Here is a 12,151-nt window from a genome sequence, read left to right on the forward strand (position 1 = left end):
TTTCCTGAAACTCTATTTATAACTAAATCAGAAATGTTCCTGACACGTTATAAAACAACTCAGTGGAGACGTGATGAAAAGTGACACTTGGGCTCAATACCTGATATGTTACTCATTATCATGTATCACATATCCAGTGTGTGAAGAACTTAAGTGAGTGTGTGTACGCCATACTTTAGCAAAGAAATGTATATTTGAGTTTAGTTTTTGCCTTGTTTTTGGATTCATATTCTGCTTTCAGCCCCCCCACAGTAGTCTTTGCTGAGCAAATGCATCATTTATTTTCAAACAAAAACATTTATTCCCATTTAAAGATCTTGCTTAACAAAAACAAAGATAATGCAACCTTAATATGTTATTTTTCTCACCAATATGTTGAGTGTCTTCTGTCATGATCCCACCCCTCAGTAAGCTAGTCCGACAATAAGTGTAGCTGCTGCATCAGTTGGTCGGTTGGTTGATTGGTCGGTCGTTCCACTACTTTGATCCCGACTGAAATATAAAACAATCTATGGATGGCTTTCCATCTAGCACCACTAGCAGTCCAAAAAAAAGAATCAGTCATGCATGGTTCCCAAATGTCCTTAGAACTTTGGTGATCCTCTGACATTTCCTCTAGTGCTCCAATAACTATTGGATTGATTGGATGGAACGTGGGTCACACATTCATGTTCCTTTCAGAATTAATTGGACTATATAAATATAAAATATTAATAAAATACTATAAATTGTACACATGGCGCTCTAACCTGAGATGGTGATTATGGTAATAGATCAGTGTTGCAAAATCTGGCTAAATGTAATGAATTGTAAAATAAGTTCACACATTAACAGGAGCTATCTTCTAAGATATTATGTTCTTTATAGATTCCTAACAGTCATTCAGCTATTTAAAACATATGTTAGCATGAGTATGTAGACATTAATAGCATCATACGTTTTCACGTCAGCTGTATAAAACCACAGAAATCTCCGAACATCCAGCATATTGTGTCTTGGGCCTCAACGACACAAACAAAGCTTTATTTCACCCACTCTTCAGCAATGGTGGTACAAGTATATCAACCATTGTTAGAAACAATAAATAAATAAATGGAATAGAATCCAGAAAATATGTATGAGGTATTAACAGTGTTGGTGTTAATTAAACACAATATAAGGCACCACATTTGTTTTGTTTATCATTTATCATTTATCAACACATGTCATTTAGTGCATGTGTTATGTGTTGTAATAGAAAAAAAATACATAGACATACTTTATTGTAATTTCAATAAGACACAGAGTGTACTATTAAAACATTGTACTGGCTTACAGGAACAGGACAATATAAAAACTTGCTAAAATTGTACATATAAATAAATAATAGTGACGTGGTGCTGATACAATTAAAGATAAAGTGTGCATTTAAAATATAAAGACTTACTATACATATAAATAAAATCGACATACTATATAAAAAATATGTGCTCTTTACACAGCGTAATGTAATCTTTATGTTACTGGTCTACTTGCTGTTCAGCAGTCTGATGGCATGGGGGAAAAAGCTATTGCAGAATCTGGCTGTTTTGCTCTTAATGCTGCGGAACCTCTTGCCGGAGGGCAGCACGGAGAACAGAGCATGGTGAGGATGAGTGGGGTCTTTAAAAATGTCCTGGGCTTTTGTCAGGGAGCGTTTCTGAGCGGTGTCTCTGATGGGAGGGAGAGAAACTCAGATGATCTTCTCTGCTGTCCTGACCACTCTCTGCAGAGACTTCCAGTCTTTGGCGTTGCAGTCTCTCGACCAGATGGAGATGCCGCTGGTCAGCACGCTCTCTATGGTTCCTCTGTAGAACGTGGTGAGGATGGGAGGGGGGAGCTGTACTCTTCTCAACCTGCGCAGGAAGTGTAGGCGCTGCTGTGCCTTCTTAAATAGTGATGTAGTGTGAGTGGACCAGGTCAGACTGATGTGATATGCACCCCCAGGAACTTGGTGCTGTCTGTAGTCTTCACTGCTGTGCCGTTGATGTGGAGTGGTGGGTGACAGTGCTTTTTGTTCCTGAAGTCGACAATGATCTCTTTTGTTTTATCGACATTCAGGATCAGGTTGTTGGTGTTACACCAGTCAGTCAGATGTTTCACCTCCTGTAGGCCTGTTCGTTGTTGTCGCTGATGAGTCCCACCACTGTTGTATCGTCCGCGTACTTTATGATGTGGTTGGTACTGAACCTGGAGCAGCAGTCGTGGGTCATCAGGGTGAAAAGCAGTGGACTCAGAACGCAGCCCTGCGGGGAGCCGGTGTTTAAGGTGATGGTGCTGGAGGTGTTGTTACCGACCCGCACATACTGGGGTCTCTCTATTAGGAAATCCAGCAGCCAGTTACACAGGGGTGTGTTGAGTCCCAGGGGTCCCAGTTTGTTTACCAGATGCTGGGGGATGATTGTGTTAAACGCTGAGCTGAAATCCAGGAACAGCATTCGCACATGGGTGTTCTTCTCCTCCAGGTGGGCCAGGCTCACATGGAGCGCAGAGGAGATAGCGTCCTCTGTAGAGCGGTTAGGGCGGTAAGCAAACTGGAACGGGTCAAGTGTGGGGGGAAGTATGGAGACGATATGGTTATTTACCAGCCTCTCAAAACACTTCATCATGATGGGGGTGAGTGCCACAGGCCGGTAATCATTCAGGCAGGTCACTGAGGATTTCTTTGGCACAGGTACAATGGCTGCCGTCTTAAAACATGATGGAACAATGGCCTGGTCCAGCGAGGTGTTGAAGATGTCTGTGAGGACATGGGCCAGCTGGCCCCACAGTCCCTGAGCACCCGTCCTGGTATACTGTCGGGGCCTGCTGCCTTCCGGGGGTTGACTTTCCTCAGGGTCCTCCGAACTTCAGCTGTGTCAAGGCGAAGACTTTGTTCCTTCTGCTTGGGGACAGCTTTCATTGCAGTGGTGTTATTAAGTGCCTCAAAGCGACCAAAGTGATTATTGAGGTTGTTGAGAAATATAGTATCATTGTCACAGGGTGGTGGAGCAGCCTTGTATCCAGTGGTGGACTGAATGCCCTGCCACATGCGCCTGCTGTCCATGGGGTCATGGAAGAAACTCTGGATTTTTTGGCTATGAGCGAGCTTTGCATCTCTGATGGCATGGTCCAGGTTGGCTCTTGCTGTTCTAAGAGCTGCCACGTCACCAGATCTGTAAGCCAAGTTTTGTGCTTTCAGCAGAGTACGAACCTCCATATTCATCCAGGGTTTCTCATTGGCACGTGTGGTGATGATCTTGAGGACAGAGACGTCTTCCATGCACTTCTGGATGAATGCAGATACAGTCACAGCATACTCCTCCACATTAATCTGTAGGTTGACAGTTGCGGCCTCTTTAAACATGTCCCAATCAACAAGAACAACAACAACAAGAATCTTTGAAAACGTACATTTCTTTAGGTCAGAAAATAATTCTAAAATCATTTGAAAAACCAACACAAGTTTAACTCTTTAGAATATAATGACAATCTTTAAGTATGTAAGACACAATCTGGACACTAGTACTAACCAGATCAAAATAGTATTCTATTATTTTTCATTCACTTTGCGTGTTGACTCTTAATGTATCCAATTGAAAATGATGTCCACAAGTGTTGAGCTGTGATGGTGTCTTGTCTTCAGTAGTGTTCAAAAAACAGTTAAAACATTTAAATAAAGCTCTCAAAAATGTGGTTTGATGAGTGAAAATCTCTTTCAAATCCAACATTTGCCCTTTTTCACAAGAGATGTTTGGCAAATCCTCATGATTGGCTCCAGCACTGTCTCCACCACATGAGGTGCTAACAACTAAAAACACTGTGCCGGTTCAGAGTAGAGATGGTGAACCTTGTATGTTAGGTATGTAGTCACTCAATGAGTTGTTCCATGATGAAAGCTCTTTCTCTGTTTTGTCTGGGTTTCCAGGGAAGCCAAGATAGAAATATCAAATAATTAATCTTAGCAGCATCTCTTGTACACTCAAGCTAAGTTTCACTCCATCACAAGGTCAAAATGATTTCCAAAGAGAAGTGCTTTGTTACGCTCCTTGTAAGCCTCATGTCAGTAACATAAAGCACTAATTTTTGCAAAATAATTTTCTCACAATCACTCTTGCGAATTAAATCAGACAGTATTCAAAAGCAATTTAGAATTTGTCCTGACCTCACTCAGATACGCTTTTTAAACATGTTTTCCATCCGTCTGTCCTTGAGTTGGCATCGAAAGCTTTTTGAGGTAATAGAAATGCTATCGTTGTGGAGCCTATAATGACTATCAGTAGCAAAGGCATCATTTGTGTGATGTGTTTTAGTGCCGTTAAAATTGTCAGCCCAAAGTCACACCAGACGCAAGATTTTTGTAGCGTACACAAAAAACCTACGCGATCCCTGATTCAACCCACACTGAACAGAGATCCGCCGTTACTAAAGCAGCGGTTTGACGATTTGTTTACCAAAGCACTAAATGCCCACAGTACATTTATAATGCTAGGAGGGGGCTTTGACCAGTCATTATTGATGAGATTGGTAATAGCTGGCTGTGGAGGGAAATAAATAGTCAAAGGCCTGTATTTAACGGGGCTCCTCTACGCTAAGTTCCAACCACACCACAGGCTGGCGTTGTGACCTTTCCAGAAAACATTTGTGATTCCACAAAATGCGACGTAACGAGTTGCAGAAGCGTCCTAGAAGTCACTCTCTGCTCTGCTAATGCTTACTAGTCTATTTTTGATTAAGCTGCAGGGCGTTACACAGATCAGATCAAGCCGGGTAGCAAAAGGAATGGCTAGAGCATCTGGTACATTCCAAAAATAAACAGACTCCCATCTAATATAATCACTAGGGTCTGTCTGTAGGCCTATTTTTCCTGATAGAAGCTAATTTTGAGAAATAATTATAAATGAATGGTTATATCAGCAGCTCACATGGCCGCAAAGACAGCGTTAACATTATGATGTTCGACAACTAAAGTGGTATCCATGTTCGTCTTATTAGTTTAGCGTGTTCATCCTCGGGGAACCATGGATCTGTTACAAATATAATAATGATTCATCCAATAATTGTTGACAAAATCCACAGAAAATGCAATGTTTTTTCAAATCAAATATATTCACACGTGCAAAAAATGAAAAAGTTTCCATCGTGATTACTTTTCAGAGCTGTTTAATCCTGTGTGATTAATAGAAACTGTGGTGCAGTTTCTGGTGATAAGCCTTAAATACATAATCTGCTACTCAAACTGGACTCCTGGGATGTTATTTCAGTGTCTCATTAGTACCTTGTTTGTTGTTAACTGTGACCACGATATTTCTTTTACATCAAAGTTTTATTATCCCCCAAAATATCAAAGTCATTTGGTGTGTTTTAGAAGGCAATGATGGGCGACCTATTTTTATTCCAACAACACACCTAATCAAGCGTTAAGAGTGCCTTATGCAGAGAAATCCTGCTGTCGTAAGTATCACACTCACGCTGCGGTGCATAGGCTTTCTGAAGCGTGCCTGGCTAATTAATCAACATGACATCTAAAATGTTGCATGTGAAATGTACTGTCCCTTTAGAGTCTGAAAACGTTTTTAAATTGTATGTTTTCAGACTAGAAGTCGACATAGAGCAAGGTTAGTTGAGTCTAAATCTTTATGTTGCACATCTGGTATTATTCATTCAACAGCTTGAGTGTGCAGTCCTTGAGTCTACTTTGCATTATCATCTCATCGGGACTTGATTTGCAAATAGTTCTGATTGGCATCTCATTAGCCAGTGAAGCGCGGCACAATTGTCAACTTGTGACCTGAATTGTAATTTAGCACCCATTTTCTACCCTCACAATGTATTGCTCTGCCGTGTTTAAGGTTCAGACATCTCCTGAGACAAGTTGAACAGAATACACGACCGGAAATAGTAATCATGTTATTCACCAACTCTTTGGCTGTTTAAGATGGAAACTGGGCTTGGGGAGGACATGTGGGTCATGTTCAGTTTTAAAATGCATCCTTTGTTGAATGGTGATTATTTGAAATTGTATTTATTGCATTTATGTGAAACAGATGAATATTTGATGCAAAGGGAGGTGTGTGTGTGTGTGTGTGTGTGTGTGTGTGTGTGTGTGTGTGTGTGTGTGTGTGTGTGTGTGTGTGTGTGTGTGTGTGTGTGTGTGTGTGTGTGTGTGTGTGTGTGTGTGTGTGGTGTGTGTGTGTGTGTGTGTGTGTGTGTGTGTGTGTGTGTGTGTGTGTGTGTGTGTGTGTGTGTGTGTGTGTGTGTGTGTGTGTGTGTGTGTGTGTGTGTGTGTTTTTTTTATGACCGGAAAACATATCAATTACATATACCAGTGCACACACTCATTCAATCGTGCACATGAGTGACCTTGTGTACAGCTGCGTATACACCACACATTATATTACTTCTATAAATCACTATGGTATAGGTGCACCTCATTAATATGATGAAACTTACCTTAAAGTGCATGTGTGCATGAAAAGCAGGTTGCCTATTTGAATGGATGGAGAGAAAGTGTATACTGAGGTACTGTATGGATGAAGGCAGAAGGTGAATTTGTATTATGTCTGAAGGCTCAACTGTTTTGCATTTTTATCAGGATAAGAAGGATGTGTCCATGCGAATGCTTGTTTTCATGTTTTTCATCTACATATGAGAGTTTTTTTTTTACTATTTTCATTTATTTGCCCCTGACCTTGACTAACTCAAGTGCAGACACCGCTCCCAGTTTCCCGAGAACCAAATGGAAATGTACCATTACTATTCCACAGCAGAGGCTGCAGAAAACACAAAACAGTGGTGCTGCTATTGACAAATTCATCATGCAATCTGAGTGTACAAACTCTAGATATCATCATCTTGCTCATCAGCAGCTCTTTCCTATGAATAATTTGTTGGCTGCTCTCTTCCTTGCCTGTCCTCTCTTCTTGATGTGGTAAAACCCATCAAGAATCTATAAGTAGGCCCTGTCCCTGTGTCTCTCAATCAAAATCAGGAGCAAGCAGCTCCTCACCCCGTCTGCAGGCTGAATTATTTACCAGTCATTGATGTGGTGGTTGACCAGCAGTTATGCTTTTGAATCATTCATATCCCCTCTCCTCTAAGTCTAAAGGATTAACACTGAGAATATATTCACATTTTATTTGTTCCGCACCTAAATGGCCATACCGCTTCATAACATTTGACTGTGATAAAGTCCAGTTAAGAAGAAAAGTAACCATCATCCTTAATATTTAATATTCAACACACCACAACCGCTAAGCATTACTTACAAATTCAGTTTGTTCGACTATTTCATGTTGGTATCCAGCAGAAATCTGTTCAGTCAGATGTCAGAGCTGAGTCTTAATTGGAGACAAATCCCAAAACCTGCAGCATAATAATTAGTTTTTAGCCAAAACGCATTCATTATATCCATAAACACAGAAAATAAAAACATTCATACAAATCCAGCTAAGCTGCATACCTGTAGATAACGACTGTATCTTAAATTGTTGCATTTGCTTATCAGAGATTCAAATCCAGTTTGAGAAACAGCAGCATAATCCTCTGTGGAATTAGCCATGAGTTGCAGCATTTAAGTTCTACAATAATGCAAAATGACATTAGAGAAATACATCATTTGAAATCTTTTCAATGAAGGAACATGTCACCATGTGCAAAGTCAGAGCTCATTGCTATGTTTTTAAGACAACATTGATGCACAGAGGAATACGTTATAGGCTTTACCTTAATGCATTGTTATACAATTGTGGAGCCATGAGAGAGTCAATTTGAGTTATAGTATTATTCTTGAAATCACATTATATAGTAATTTCTCCCCCGACCGCTCACTCACTGATCTGCCTGCTGCTGCTCTGGATCCACAGCATGTCAGTGCTGCTGCTGCAGGGAGGGAGAAGGAGAATGACATTGTTTGTCCCAAGAACCAACTTACTGTACATCCTAACACTTTTCTCCTCTGACTGGCAAATATGATAATTGTAACACCCTCTATTTACAGACGGTAAAGTGTTCAAAGAGAATACAAATTAACTTTGAAATCCACACACAGCTTTATTCATATTGTGGATCTCTGAAGGTGTGATATATTTTTCCAGATGACACCTTGTACCTGTATAGGATATGCTCGCTATACAACATCTGTTTTTTATAATTAACTGTTACACTAGCAGATGATTAATATAACACTTTGAGTACTTTGTCTTTGGAGTAGACCTCCTTTCGTCTGTGGTGTAGAATAGTTGTCTAGATAGGATAAATATGGTGATAATACCTTTTAAATTAGTAACATGACCACCACCATGTCCAATTACTGTAGACGCAGCTGAAATACAAACCCTAATGGCTCGAGGTCAAAATTGTAGTGTAATAATGTTCAAGCATTAGAGTGCAATAAAACGAGAGCCACTTTCTTTCCTTCAATATATATTTTTTTGAAATTATGTTTCAAAAGAGTTTATTATGTTTAATGTATCTATCTTGATCAATGACATGTACAGCCCAAAATACACCGTGTAGAGTTGAATTACTCTTATATTTTCCTTCTGATTCAGTTTGTTTATTCCAGAGGCAGATCCAATATCAAGATCCCCTGCGATAATAAATAAAGAAAATAGTTGCTCCGTGTCATTCTCAGCCTTGGAAAAGAAATAAAAAACACAATGGATAGTATAACCAAGTGATACCTGAGAAAAAAACCTAATAAAAGTAGAGCCATCCACAATATAGGCACAGCTTTAGTGTCTGGGTGTGTGTGCATATTTATGTGTGTGGGTATTCATTATTCTGACTACCTGTGGGAAGGAACTGTCTCTGAAACGGGAGGTGCGTGATTTAATGCCCTGGTAGCGTTTTCCAGATGGCTGGAGGGAAAATAGTGTGTGGGCTGGATGACTGGTGTCCTGCTTTGGGTCTTCCTTTTATGGCAGGTAATGAAGATATCATAGCTGTGCCAGTACATTCCTGATGCTGCTTTTCAGGGTTTTGCTGCTGTTTCCAGTCCTGTGCAGTCAAAACTTCCAAAGCAGTGATGCAGCTTGTCAGAATATACTCTCTATGGTGCGATGATGCAAGTTAAGCCAAGCTTCAGAGACCATGCTGAATCTTTGTTGTGATTTCCTGAGAAATAAATGAAGAAGTGTGTTAGGTCTACAGTGCAGTGGTGGATTGAATATGTACAACATATCTCAGGTGGCCACAGGGCTTTCAAGGTGAGGATCAGAGTTTGCATGTAAATATACAAGGCCATGGTTAAGTGATGTGTTAGTCAAATATACAGAGTGTGAGTGAGGGGCAGGGAGTCAGAGACACACTATCCACATGAAACTCATTTATTGTTTGCTCCCCAACCCCCTTTTGTAATTCTTACCGCTACAACTCCTAGCCTCTTGTAGCCATCGCTGGTCTATGTTCTCTATTATCAATAGTGTTATTCCCATGGATATCAATATTGTATTTTCTACTTTAATTTGCAAAAAACATATATCAACGGCGGTATAAGTTAAAAAACCTTTTTTCACTTTTTTTTAACTTATATTTTCTACGCCATAAGTTGTAGATTAAACAAATAGTCATTTCAGGAGGACTTTTAGAATAAGATGACACTCTGAAAGTAGGTTAAAATAATGACTTCACTGAGCCATAAATATAATTTAATTACTTAAGTGCTCAGTTATTAACTAGTGTTTTATTTATTTCTGAAGGTCAGCGTTCGTATGTGTTTAGGTTAATTTCGTTTTGCTCCATTTTTTGCATTGCTCCAATTACATGAACCAAATTATGGGTGGAATTATCTCCCTCTTTTTCTCAAATAAAGGCTGGGTGTTCTCTTCAAGTTCAGGTTAGTAATTGTAACAATTGTACAATTATGAATGCAAGTGTTACTGAATAAAGAGCTCATAAATTAATCAGAAAATGTGTTTTATTCTCACTTGCCCTGTACATACATCAAAGGATACAATTCTGTTAAATTCTAATTGACCATGAGCTTGTATTTTGTATAAAAGGTGTTGCTCATCATTTTCTCTTGTGTAAGCTCTTAATTGGTGCAGCAATTTCAAAAGAGAATTGCCAATTAGTCTGGAATCTCTTTTTTCAGAAAATGCATTGCGAGTGCAAAGTACTGTTTATTAGTATGTGATCAGTTTTTTGGCTAAGAGAGTAATTTGATTCCTTTCAAATCGCCACACACTGCAGTAACAGCCTGCCCAAGGGCGTCTTCTCATCTGAAGATTAATTAAATGAAATCAGAGCACCTGTCTCACAGCCCACAATAGAGAAAGCCCCGTGTCACTCAGGCTAATAACACAGTTAGGCCATTCAGACTTGCTTTATTATGGGTCAGAAAGAGCAGTACAGCAGTTCAATACAATCAAACACAGAGCTGTTACTGCCCTGGCCTTGAACAGTAAGAGAATAAAGAAGCTGGCTGATTGACAGACCTGCTCAAACATGACCGGTGTCTCCTCAGCTTTAGAACACATTGATTTAGCTTTCAAATATCATTAGCTAACAAGGCCTTATTAATGAATTACTACTATTTCATGAAAATCATGTCATCTGTGTGTGACTTCATAAACTAAAAGCACAGGTTTATCTTTTTCTTTTAACACCTGAATGTAATGGATATGTAAAACAAATCATTTGATTCATGAAGGTGAGATATCATTATCACTCTTTTATCTTGTTTTTTCGTTTGATTCTCATTTTAGTTGTATTCTCTAATTGACAATGTCAAAAATAAGGCTGTTGGCTACAACAATTTGTTACGATCAACAGATATCATGAAAATACTAAAACAGGGGTCATAAAAGGGGTCATGACCATAACATTTTTTTATTTAATCAAAATGTCTATGCCTGTCTATAATAATGTGGCTTTTAGAAAACAATACTTAAAAAATCGGCAGTATGTAAGAAGGAGTTAAAATAAATATAGTGCCTGCATTCATCGTAATGAGAAATGCCTCAAAGAGTGTAGCAATGTAACACTTGGAGGTCCACTGCTCCCTTTATCAGGCTTTGACTAAGAGAAATATAGAATATTGTTTGCCTTGTCCCTTAATGTTGCTCCCTATTCTACCAAAGCTTATGTGTTACAAACCAGTTTGTATGAGCAGATAATAAACTTAAGTAAGAACATGTCTCTGATGATCGGAGTGTAAGATTAGTAGGAATCAACTCTCTCATTATTCTCTGCATTATATTATCTTGGAATAAACTAAATACAGTTGTGACCTTGGTAACTATAAGAAAGTGAATCTTAAAGCTTGGGTAGCGTATTGTCTCACATGTTCAATCTTAATTATCGCAAGATGCTGTTTCTTTGGTAAACAGGGCACAGAGGGGATAGCTTCTGAACTCCACATAGTGAGCCCTCGAGCAGGGCTCTACCTCAACAAAGTTCAAATGTAGTCAAACTCCCAGAACAGGCTAATCTCAGGAACTATAGAAACCTAGTATTCCACTTAATGTGTTAAATGGAGAAAAAAACATGCCAATTACACAAGTGGAAGGATCAAACTCACAATCCTCTCAATCCTTTAACCTGTCACATGCAGGAGCTGAAACTGCAGATAGGTTAATCGCCAGCACTGAAGTGTCCCAGCTCAGCATGACAGCCCCCTGACATGACACCCTGACACCTGCTCCCCTGCAGTGAGCCGCCACACTAACTAATTAGCATAGACACTACCTTTCTGATCAACACAAAGCATTCTCTCTTGTTTCCAATTACGCCATGCGCATTTAAATGAGCCAATTAGCGTATGCATTTCCCCTGGTATCCAGTTCACAAAGTGTTTGATTGGGATTCTGCTGCACATCAATACAGCAGGAAGTTTAACTGCCCTGCATGCCACTGCGGACGAGAAGGATGAGCTTCATGTTACACATACTAATTCATTTGGTTTAGGTGGTGGCGATCGAGATACGTTTTGGATAACTATTTAAGGTTTTTGTTAAAATGTACAAAACAAATGATTTCATTATTTATTTATGTTTGTATAAGGGATACAGGATACATAATCTGGGCAGAATTGTATAGAAATGAGACATTTTCAATCCAGTCATTAAGTAGATACAAAGTTAGTTAATACTTAGAGGATTGTGAGGAACTATTTTGCATTTCCCTGCTTTTTTCTGCATTTTCTGAATAA

The 12,151-nt window shown here is 39.4% G+C and overlaps 1 protein-coding gene across 1 annotated transcript in view; it reads left to right on the forward strand.

The window, feature by feature from the left end:
• gpc5a (glypican 5a) overlaps positions 1–12,151 on the forward strand; it is a 138,078-nt gene that overhangs the window by 61,673 nt on the left and 64,254 nt on the right. The gene's annotated exons all lie outside the window — the stretch shown is intronic.

The sequence above is a fragment of the Gymnodraco acuticeps genome, unplaced genomic scaffold, assembly GCF_902827175.1.
Source record: "Gymnodraco acuticeps unplaced genomic scaffold, fGymAcu1.1, whole genome shotgun sequence".
NCBI classification, from domain to species: Eukaryota; Metazoa; Chordata; class Actinopteri; order Perciformes; family Bathydraconidae; genus Gymnodraco; species Gymnodraco acuticeps.